We start from the raw sequence: 12609 nt of genomic DNA on the forward strand, positions 1-12609 counted from the left end.
TTCAAATCGCTCTCCCCTAAGCGGCTACATTCGGGACGACATGAAAATAAAGTTGCTTTTAACAGCCAGTGACTTCATGCGTATTAGTAATATTTTATTAAAAAAATAGAAAAAGAAAAAAAAAACGAACTGATGCGAAAAGTGAAATTGAACCCAGATCACATCACACAATCACCATCCATTGCGCCTCTACTCCACTACCCAACAAAATAATTATGTTTAATATTTGCACTCAAATATATATATATATATATATATATATATATATATATATATATATATATATATATATATATATATATATATATATATATATATATATATATATATATAGAGAGAGAGAGAGAGAGAGAGAGAGAGAGAGAGAGAAGAGATCAACTAAATCCAACATATGTATTTGAGTCCATAAGTTCTATTAAGAGCCCTTGGATGGTGAAAATGGATGGACAAGATCAACCTCCAAAAAGTGTGTTTATGGACTAATATCACTCCTTCTCTCCTCCTTCACTAATCTTTCTAATTAATCACTAATTCACTATAACTTCTTTTCCTTTCATCCACTTCTCTCACATATCACACATTTCATCTCCTCTCTCAAACCCCAAAAAATAAAAACCCAAAAAATCCAAATAAATAAAAAAACCCCCAAAACCCAAATAAATAAATAAAACCCAAAAAATCCAAATAAATCAAAAAACCCAAAAAATCCAAATAAATAAAAAAACCCAAATAAATCATTCATTCCTCTCTTCCTCATTCACCACCACCCACCACTATCCCACCCGACACCACCCAACGCCCACCACCACCGTCGGTAAATTCTATAAACTCGTTTTTTTTTTCCAGATTTTGTGTCTCGGTTTTTTTCGTCACTTTTTTTTTTTTTTTTTAGATATACTTTATTTCATCTAAGATCTACTAAAATATTTTTCATAAAATTTGTTGTTAAAATTTTTATATAAAAATGATATAAATTGACTAAAGTTATACAAATAAGGACCAAAGTTATACAAAAATTGACTAAAGTTATACAAATATGGACTAAAGTTATACAAATAAGGACTAAAGTTATACAAAAATTGACTAAAGTTATACAAATTTGGACTAAAGTTATACAAATATGGACTAAAGTTATACAAATAAGGACTAAAGTTATACAAAAATTGACTAAAGTTATACAAAAATGGCCTAAAGTTATACAAGGACTAAAGTTATACAAATAAGGACTAAAGTTATACAAAAATGGACTAAAATTATACAAAAATGGACTAAAGTTATACATATAAGGACTAAAGTTATACATATTTAGTATAACTTTAGTCAATTTTTGTATAACTTTAGTCCAGTTTTGTATAACTTTACTCCATATTTGTATAACTTTACTCCATATTTGTATAACTTTAGTCCATAGTAGTATAACTTCTGTCATTTTTTGTATAACTTTAGTCCAAATTTGAATAACTTTAGTCAAAAATTGTATAACTTTAGTCCATAATAGTATAACTTTAGTCTAAATTTGTGTAACTTTAGTCAAAAATTGTATAACTTTAGTGCATAATAGTATAACTTCAGTCATTTTTTGTAGAACTTTAGTTCAAATTTGTATAACTTTAACCCATTTTTGTATAACTTTAGCCCATTTTTGTATAACTTTAGTTCAAATTTGTATAACTTTACTCCATATTTGTATAACTTTAGTCCATAATAGAATAACTTCAGTCATTTTTTGTATAACTTTAGTCCAAATTTGTATAACTCTAGTCAAAAATTGTATAACTTTAGTCCACAATAGTATAACTTTAGTCCATTTTTGTATAACTATAGTCCATTTGTGTATAACTCTAGTCCTTATTTGTATAACTTTAGTCCATTTTTGTATAACTTTAGTCCATTTTTGTATAACTTTAGTCCTTCATATGTATAACTTTAGTCCATATTTGTATAACTTTAATCCAAAATTGTGTAACTTTACTACAAAATCGCATAACTTTAGTCCAAAATCGTATAACTTTGGTCCAATATATAACAATAACAAAAAAAAAACCTATAATAACAAAAACCAAAAAAACCCATAATAACAAAAAAATATCAAACTTCAATAAAAGAAAAAACCAAAATCCAAACCAACAATACTAGAAAAACAAAAATCCTTATCTAAAACAAACCATAATATGTAAACACTGAAAAAAGGCCAAAAAAAAAATAATGAAAAAAAAAACGAAAGACATCCCACAAACCAAATTCTCAAAAAAAAATATTAGTGTAACCAAACTCTCAAAAACCAATATGTATAACTTTAGGCATAAAAATTGTAACTTTAATGTTTCAAGGGTAAAACTTTAGTCGTAAATAGTGTAACTTTAATGTTTCAAGGGTATAACTTTAGTCATAAAATGTATAACTTTAGTCGTAAATAGTATAACTTTAATGTTTTAAGTGTATAACTTTAGTCGTAAATAGTATAAATTTTATAAAAACCAAATAAATATGAAAAATCGTAATTAATCAACAAATAATAAATCTGAAAAAATTAAATAACAACCACGACTTTAGTCGTAAATAGTATAACTTTAATATGCCAAGGGTATAACTTTAGTCGTAAATAGTATAACTTTAGAGGTTAATAGTATAATTTTATTTTAATTATTGTATAACTTTAGCACAAAAAAAAATTGAAAAATAAAAAATAACCAAATAACCAAATACCAAATTCCAAATTCCAAATACCAATAATAAAAACCAAATAACAATAATAACAATAACAAAACAAAAAACCAAATAACAATCACAAAACAAAAAACCAAATAATAACAATCAAAATTAATTTCCTATATAGATCTAAAAATTAAAAAGAAGAAAAACCGTAAAACTAACCAAAACTAGATCTACCATAAAAAACCAAATAACAATGACAAAAACTAAATAACAATAATAAAAAAACCAAATAACAATAACAATAACAATAACAAAAAACCAAATAACAATATTAAAACCAAATAACCAAATACCAAATAACAATAATAAAAAACAATAAACAAAACAAAAACAATAAAAACTCAAATAAACACACTGATTGAACCCAACAAACAGAGAAAAAAACCAAAAAAGAGAGACGAAAAAGGGAGCGGGTGGTGCCGAGAGGGAGGTGCGGGTGGTGACGGCTGATGAGGAGAGGCGGAGGGAGACGAAAAAGGGAGCTGGCGGTGGTTCGCAGTGGAGAGGATCTGGCGGTTGTCGGCTGAAAAAAAGAAAAAAGGAGAGGAAGGAGAAGAGGCGGGCGAGGGCTGTTGTCGGCTGAAATGGTGGAGGTCGAAATGGTGGCGGTTCTAGAGGTGTTGACGTCGTATGGTGGGTGTGGTGTCGGTTGGTGGTGTGGCGTGTTGGGTGTGGTGTCGGGATGAGGAAGGAGGGTGTCGGTGTGTGGCGAGGAGGAGGGAGGAAAGGACAAGATGGTGGTGGGGTCTGGTCGGTGTGTCGGCTGGGGTGGCAGTGATAGGGTGGTGGTGGTGGTGGGGTGGTGGTGGGTCGGGTGTGGTGGAGTGATTTTTTTGGTTTTTTTTTGTTTTATTTTAGTTTGGTTTTTTTTTATCAGTTTGGTTTTTTTTTTTTGTTTAGAGAGGGTGGGAAGAAAATGAGAGAGAAAGAGTGAATGTGAGAAATGAGAGAGGATGAGTGAATGAGGAAATGAGTTGAGAGATTAGAATGGTGGAAGAGTTGTACAAAATTAGGTGGAGTTGTACAGAATTAGGGAGAGAGATTAGGGAGGTTCATTTGTGACCCTTGAATGAGATGTAATCTCATCCCTCCATCCCTTCCATCCTAAGGTCCTTATAAGGACTTAGGGACTCATAAGATGTAAGGGCCTTATGAGAACCCTTCTATATATATATATATATAGAGAGAGAGAGAGAGAGAGAGAGAGAGAGAGAGAGAGAGAGAGAGAGAGAGAGAGAGAGAGGGGTTCTTCTAAGGTCCTTACATCCATTGAGTCCCTAAGTCCTTATAAGGGCCTTTGGATGGAAGGGATGGAGGGATGAGATTACATCTCATTGAAGGGTCACAATTCTCCCTCCCTAATCTTTTCCCTAATTGTGTATAACTCTACCTAATTTTGTACAACTCTTCCAACATTCTAATCTCCCAACTCACTTCCTCATTCACTCATCCTCTCTCATTTCTCACATTCACTCTTTCTCTCTCATTTTCTTCCACCCTCTCTAAAAAAAAAAAAAACCCAAACTGAAAAAAAAAAAACAAACTGAAAAAAAAAACCAAACTGAAAAAAAAAAACCACCCTCCTCGTCTCAGATCTACCCTTCGACCTCCACCATTTCAGCCGCCCCTCTACCCTTCGACCTCCACCCGCCGCCCCTCTACCCTTCGACCTCCACCCGCCGTCCTTCCCTCCTCCCTCCACCGCAACAACTCCACGACAACAACACCAACACAACCACCCTCACCTCCTCACTCGCCCCCTTTTTTTCAGCCGACAACAACAACAACCACCGCCGCCAGATCCCTCACTGCCCTGCTTTCCCTTTTCGTCTCCCTCCGTCTCCCTCCGCGTCTCCTCATCACCTCCCTTTTTCGTCTCCCTCCGCCTCTCCTCAGCACCTCCTTTTTTTTCTTTTTTTTTTCTCTGTTTGTTGTGTTTTCAATAGTCCCTGCTGCCGCCTCACCCACGCCACTCTCCCTCCCTCTGCCGCCTGCCGTTCTCCCCTTTTCCTCTTCCTTTCTCCTTTTTTTCAGTCGATATGTTTGTTGTGTTTTCTCTGTTTGTTTTGTTTTCTCTGTTTGTTGTGTTTTGGTTTTACGATTTTGTTTTTTGTTTTTTTTTGGGTTTTTTTTTGTTTTTTTTTTGTTTTTTTTTTTTTGATTTTTATTGTCCATTTTTTTTTATTTTTCAGATTTACTTTGGTTTATTTTTGTTTTTTTGTATGGGTTTTTGATTTACTTTGGACGTTTTTGTTTTTTGTATGGGTTTTTGATTTACTTTGGTTTATTTTTTTTTGCTTTATTTTTTTATATTTGTTGGTTGTTGATGATAAAAGTTATACAATTTACGACTAAAGTTATACCCTTTAAACATTAAAGTTATACATTTTATGACTAAAATTATACATTTTATGACTAAAGTTATACCCTTGAAACATTAAAGTTACAATTTTTATGACTAAAGTTATACATATTTTGTTATTGTTATTTGGTTTTTTTATTTTTGTTGGTTATTGATGGGTTGTTTTTAATTTTTAATTTATTATTTGTATTGTTATTTCATTGTTAATTTTTTTTATTTGTATTGTTATTTCATTTATGGGTGAATTTTTCTTAATAGATAACATTTTGTATTTTTTTGGTCTAATTTGGTTTTGTTATTGTTACATATTTTTTTTGTTTTTTCATTGTTATTGTTACATAATTTTTTTGTTACTAAAGTTATACATTTTATGACTAAAGTTATACATTTTATGACTAAAGTTATACATTTTATGACTAAAGTTATACAAATTTGGACTACAATTATACAAAAAATGATTGAAGTTATACAAATAAGGACAAAAGTTATTCAAATAAGGACTAAAGTTATACAAAAATGGACTAAAGTTATACAAAAAGGATGAAGTTATACAAAAATAGACCAACGTTGTACAAAAAAGACTAAAGTTATACAAAGATTGGACTAAAGTCATACAACAATGGACTAAAGTTATACAAAAATGAACCAAAGTTATACAAAAATGAACCAAAGTTATACAAAAATGGACTAAAGTTATACAAAAAATTGGACTAAAGTTATACAAAAATGAACCAAAGTTATACAAAAATAGACCAAAGTTGTACAAAAAAAGACTAAAGTTATACAAAGATTGGACTAAAGTCATACAACAATGGACTAAAGTTATACAAAAATGAACCAAAGTTATACAAAAATGAACCAAAGTTATACAAAAATGGACTAAAGTTATACAAAAAATTGGACTAAAGTTATACAAAAATGAACCAAAGTTATACAAAAATGAACCAAAGTTATACAAAAATAGACCAGAGTTTTACAAAAATGCACCAAAGTTATAACTTTAGTCCAATTTTTGTATAACTTTAGTCCAATTCTTTTGTATAACTTTGGTTCATTTTTGTATAACTTTGGTTCATTTTTGTATAACTTTAGTCCAATTTTTTGTATAACTTTAGTCCGATTTTTGTATAACTTTAGTCTTTTTTTGTATAACTTTGGTCTATTTTTGTATAACTTTGGTTCATGTTTGTATAACTTTAGTCCATTTTTGTATAACTTTGGTTCATTTTTGTATAACTTTGGTCCATTTTTGTATAACTTTCGTCCTTATTTGTATAACTTTAGCCCATATTTGAATAACTTTAATCCATATTTGTATAACTGTTGTCCATTTCTGTATAACATTGGTTCATTTTTGTATAACTTTGGTTCATTTTTGTATAACTTTGGTTCATTTTTGTATAACTTTAGTCCTTATTTGTATATCTTTAGTCCTTATTTGTATAACTTTAATCCATATTTGTATAACTTTAGTCCATTTTTGTATAACTTTGGTTCATTTTTGTATAACTTTGGTTCATTTTTGTATAACTTTGATTCATTTTTGTATAACTTTAGTCCAATTTTTTGTATAACTTTAGTCCAATCTTTGTATAACTTTAGTCTTTTTTTGTATAACTTTGGTCTATTTTTGTATAACTTTGGTTCATTTTTGTATAACTTTAGTCCATTTTTGTCTTAGATGAAAAAAAAGTATCTCACAAAAAAAAAACGAGATTTAAAACACGAAATCTTAAAAAAAACGTATAACAAGAAGAGATTTAAGAAAATGAATAAAAAATGAGAACTAATAAAATAAAAGACAACTAAAATAAAATAAAAGACAAAAAAAATAATGAATGAAAAAAACAACTCAAAACATACAAATTAACACAAAAAAAAAAAAAAAAAAAAAAAAACCGAAAAAAAAAAAAAAAAAAAAAAAAACAGCGGCGGTGGGGTGGCGGCGGCGGCGGTGGTGGGTGGTTATTTGGTGTCGGGTGGGGTGGTGGTGGGTGGTGGTGAATGAGGAAGAGATGAATGAATGATTTATTTGAGTTTTTTGATTTATTTGGATTTTTTGGGTTTTTTATTTATTTGGATTTTTGGGTTTTTTTTATTTATTTGGTTTTTTTTTTAGAGTTTGAGAGAAGAGAGAAATGAAATGTGTAAGATGAAAGAGAAATGGATGAGTGAAAAACAAATATATAGTAAATTAGTGATTAATTAGAGTGTATTAGTGAAGGAGGAGAGAGATGGTGAGATTAGCTTATAAACACACTTTTTTGGGGTTGATCTCATCCCTCCATCACCCTCCATCCAATGGCTCATAATAGAACTTATGGACTTAATATATCTAAGGACCTTAGTTGATCTCTTCTCTCTCTCTCTCTCTCTCTCTCTCTCTATCTATCTATCTATCTATCTATCTATATATATATATATATATATATATATATATATATATATATATATATATATATATATATATATATATATATATATATATATATATAATAAGTGCATTTCATGTGTTTTATAAATCTTTAAGCGAGTTAATGAACATTATAACACACTTTCTGTAGTGGTTAAGATATTAGGCAGTTATTTTAGTAGACGTAGGATCAAGTCTCCATGCATAAGTTATTGTCTTCTTTTTGTCTTCTTTTTTCCCCAAAAATATTGTAGTCGCTCAATGGGTGAGCGACTTTATCCCAAGTCGCCTACCCGCATGGCGATTTGGGTCAAAACCTCCAAGCCTTAAAATCACTAATATTAACTTGTTACCCGGGATGTAGTCGTTTAGGGGGAGGGCGACTTGAATCTGAAGCTAGTTTCGGTGCTGGCGTGGACCCATTTTGAGTAATTACTTTGAAACCCAATCCATTTTGATAATTTCTTTGGTTTTCAACACAATTTTAGTAACAAATAAAATTCTTTTTTGCATGTGTTATTTTATACCATAGGAGGTGGGGGTAATAAAGAGACTTTCTAATAGGCAAATAGTGAGCAATTAAAGCTAATATTATTAATATGTTTTTAAGAGTGGATGAGAAAGAGTTATTATGCATGAAGAGGAAGAGTACACATGCGTTATTTTCTGAGATAAAAATCTGTTAATTAATATGGTGCTTTTAGAGTTTTAGTTTACCAGGATTATATTTATAGATTATGACTTACTTTCTTCCGCCAAGAAAAAAAGGAAAAGGAAATGCTCACGTTGGTTTGTTCTTATGCCTTTAGACGATGCCAAGTCAACTTTTATGTATTCAACTACTACTCTTATGTCTAGCCTTTTAATCTATCTACTAGTTCTTTTACCCGTGAAATTCACGGGATGTTTCTATTTTACGATATGTTCAGCGATGTTAGGAAACTCCTTAAGAGATTTTTCACACGATGGTTATGTATTTATTCTTATTCATCCTAATATACGTATCCTCTTGACGGAAAGACACTCAAATGTGTTTTATTTACAGTAGGTATGTTTTTGGGCTTTACTTAGTACATATATGTGTAAATTGATTATTACCCTTGTCAGACGAGACCGGATCGATTTCTATCCGCATAATACTGTCCCAACCAAATCATCCAACAATCATAGCAATGATCATGTTAACCAACTTTCGCACACACATGCCATCCTCTCACCGAAAATTGAGATTTCTTTGCATTTAGAGTAACTATTGGCAAATGACAAAAAAATGAAAAAGTAAAGACTTTTTGAGTTGACGACTAACGTTATGCATGGCCCATCGATACCTATCAGTTTGGCCTCAAAGACTCAAAGTTATGTAAGTTTTAGATAGTTTTTCCGTCTTCCATATCCTCAACGAACTTAAGCAGTAGTCATATATAGCACCAAAAAAGGGCTTATCGGGTATAAGACTTCCTCCGTTTATCTCTCAGCTCGAGCATTACTTTATTCTAGAAAACACGGTATATATGTCTATCGTGTTACTAACCTACGAGGGTATAACTTTTACGTTCTAAAAGGTTTAATAGAGTCACCAAGTCGTGATGAGGCGTCATATTTCTAAGTCCACAAACTATCAGAATTAATATTCTGTTTTTCTGACGAAAATACAACAGAAAGCACCAAAATTTGGGGTAATTAATGATCAAGTTGATAGAATGTCTCTACCTGAACATTGAGTCATTGATGTAAGCAAAATGTACACACTAAGTATCTAAGTTTAATCATTAATTTTTAAAATAAAATAAGATGAAAAGTCATAGTTTTTTCCCTGTAGATGAATGTGGAACGGTTTTGACTTTACCTTAGAGGGTGGCTCTGTATCATGGAGTACTACCAAAGCCAAACAAATTCTCACAACACATAATTAGCTGTATCAATTGAATTTATTTAAGACTAAACAAATCTACAACTATACATTAATGATCGTTTCATATTTTGATGGCGGTATGTTGAACTTGGAAAGCTCTGCCTACTTCGTTGTCGAAGATTTAGTGACGTTAGGATCTAGCCCAATGACTTGTTATTTCATTTCCTTTTCGTGTTCATCTCGTGTTCTTTCGTTCTTCTCGTACCGCTTCGCATTTGTCCTTCCATTTGTACCTTACATAAGCACACATGAAAGATAGAAAAATAATTTATACAAACAGGAACAATTGTGCAAATGGAATTAATCTTTGAGACTATGAGTGATCAAAATACCTGACTGAAGAAGCTAATATTGAAAAATAATAGAACAAAACTCAAACAGGAGTACTAAAATTTCAATGAGATTGAAGGAACGAAAACTAAAGACTTAAAAATTGCACATTATAGAGTACAAGGTTTATGAATTAATATACCGGTATCCCCGAATAATGTTTTAGTAGCCGCTGGAGATAAGAAGTCGGTTAATAAAGAGAAGACGGACTTTAACGATTAAGAGTGTAACGTGTAGATGAAAGAATTGGCTCAATGAAAGATCAGACCCCTTGAAATATTTCCACTTCTATTTTTCATTATCGAATCCTGCCATCCTTGTTGTCTTATGTCGTGAGCAGCCACTCCAATCTCTGAAATTATTCCCCTACCCCTTTGTTTTTGTTGTTATTGCCGCCTTGCTCATTTTTCTGACGATCCATAAATAGTGAGAAAATCCGACAAAAATTTAAGGCTTAAGTCTGAGAGTGAATGTTTAAGATAGAGAGATAAGGGATGGTAATTAAAAAGAAATGAGTGTACCATTATAATTTTGAAGGATATAGACCTTTCGTTTTACTCCATATTAATTATCTCATCTAATTAGATTCAATGCAAATTCCGCAAGGATTTCAACATAGAAATGAATTTGGATGATCATGCATTGATGATATCCTTTTTTTGCTGGTAGAGATGAAGCGTTTTTTTGGAGTTTCATATTTATTTTACCCTATCCTGCGGAATCCAAGGACCAATGTAAATGGGTAACTTTCAATAGCTGTAAAGTGGCATATAGATAAGCAAAATATAGTGCCACGTGTCTTTTAAACAAATGCTCAAATAGCCTTTTTATATTATTGTATAGATTTATATATTAATCCTCTAATATCACCGCTGACATGACATGATATTAGAACACTATAGATGCCATGTCATGTTTATAGAACTTAACTAAAAACAAATGCCAGTTAGATTAAAGTTATATATAAGATGAGAATTCATTGGATATGCCTATGATTATCATATTCACAAAAAAATCATTTTTTAAATTCCATAACTGATAAATCATTGTTGTGAATATCATGTACAAAAGATCCCTTCCTTTTGTACTTTTAATGATTATGTAATTTACGCTAATATAATCTACAAAGAAAGGAAACAAAATATTAAAATACAAGCTTGTTTATGGGGCATTTCCAGCTGTTGAACCCGATGAACCCCCACTTCAACAAAAAATGTAATAGACTCCGGAGTTTACCCTTCCCACGAATGCGCGAATGCTAACCGTGGAGAGAAAAACCCTTAAAAAAGCCTCACTAAGCTCTTTTATCTGACTCTTCCAGAAGTATATTTTTTTAAATTGTTAATTTACGCTAATATGATAGACAAATAAAGGAAACAAAATATTAAAATACAAGCTAAATCATGAAGTATATTTTTTAAATTGTTATATCGATTAGTAAAATTACAAAGTATGAGTGACAGGGAAATATTATATGACGCAAAATTAAGGTCGTAAGACTTCTTTTCTGGCTACAATTACAAAGTATGATGTAGAGTACCAATCATCAATCCGTATTTTTTAAAAATTCAAAGGAAAAAAATATTAAAAATACAGCTATTGTGGTTGTGAGTAATTACTTGTATTAAATTAGACGATCTCACAATGTAATACAGTTCCATAATGTGAAAGGAGAGCTTATTTATTAGCATTATATGAATGACTTTTTATTTTCTTTTTCTTTTTTTTTTTTATAAAAATGGACAGTTATACAGTGTGAGACCCTCTTATTCTATAATTTGGATTGTATGAGACATTCTCAGTATATAAATAAAAGACGATTTATTTATTATAAAATTGAATGTTTTTTTTAAACAAAAATGAACAGTTTCATAGTTGAGATTATCTTACTCTATAAGTTTCGAATAATTATTTTACATGCTTCACTATTTTTTTCTGATGAACTTTTAATGGGTGCACGTAGGCAAGAGGATGGGCTCCGTGTAACACCCCCACACTCCAAGTGCCTTACCAGGACCACTCAGGTATAAGGATGCCACCATCGCGGTTACCCGAGGCAAGATATTCATAAGACAGTAACGAAACAACTTTAAAAGTAAATAAAGTTTAAAGTGATTACATAGCAATTCCAAACTGATAAAAAGAAATACAAGATTCTCAGACGGTCTACTCCTAAAACTATCAAAGCTATAAAACATCGTCTGACACAGCGGAAGACTTCTAACTGCCACGTGATGACTCATCCCAGCTATCCCATACGCGTCATATCATACCTGCTCAATAAATACTCACCACCCCCGAATGGATTACCACAATTTTTAAAACATTTAAACGGGGTCAGTACTAATCACACAACTCAATATATCAACAATAAGATAAACAGACAGCTTAACCGTCACACACACACACAATCACACCAATCCCAACAATCTCAATCACCGACTGTCCACTGGACCAGCCCTGCCAGTGGGGGACCGCAGCCATTCCCACCTAAGCCCCGCTCATCATACCGAGCGATAACCCTGCTCATTAATGTGCACATCCCCTTCCGTGGCGGGTTCCACGAAGGGCGAAACTAGGGCGTGAAGCCACTCCCGCAAGTGACTCCACTCAGCCGAGAACGCATCTCGAGAACCATAGACAAACAATCACAATCACAACCACAACCGTCACAATACAATTACTATATCAAACAATCAATCTCAACACATCAACAATCATCCCATTATGGGACTAATATTGAGTAGGAAATCCTACCTGGAAAGCACAACTATCAGACGGTCTCTCACAACCAGATCAAAAAGCTTCTTCTACGAAACCTCCTCCTATCATACAACATACAAATGCTACCAAATCACAAACTACTCAAAAACCCCC

This window comes from Silene latifolia, chromosome 1 (genome assembly GCF_048544455.1).
Source record: "Silene latifolia isolate original U9 population chromosome 1, ASM4854445v1, whole genome shotgun sequence".
Taxonomy (NCBI): domain Eukaryota; kingdom Viridiplantae; phylum Streptophyta; class Magnoliopsida; order Caryophyllales; family Caryophyllaceae; genus Silene; species Silene latifolia.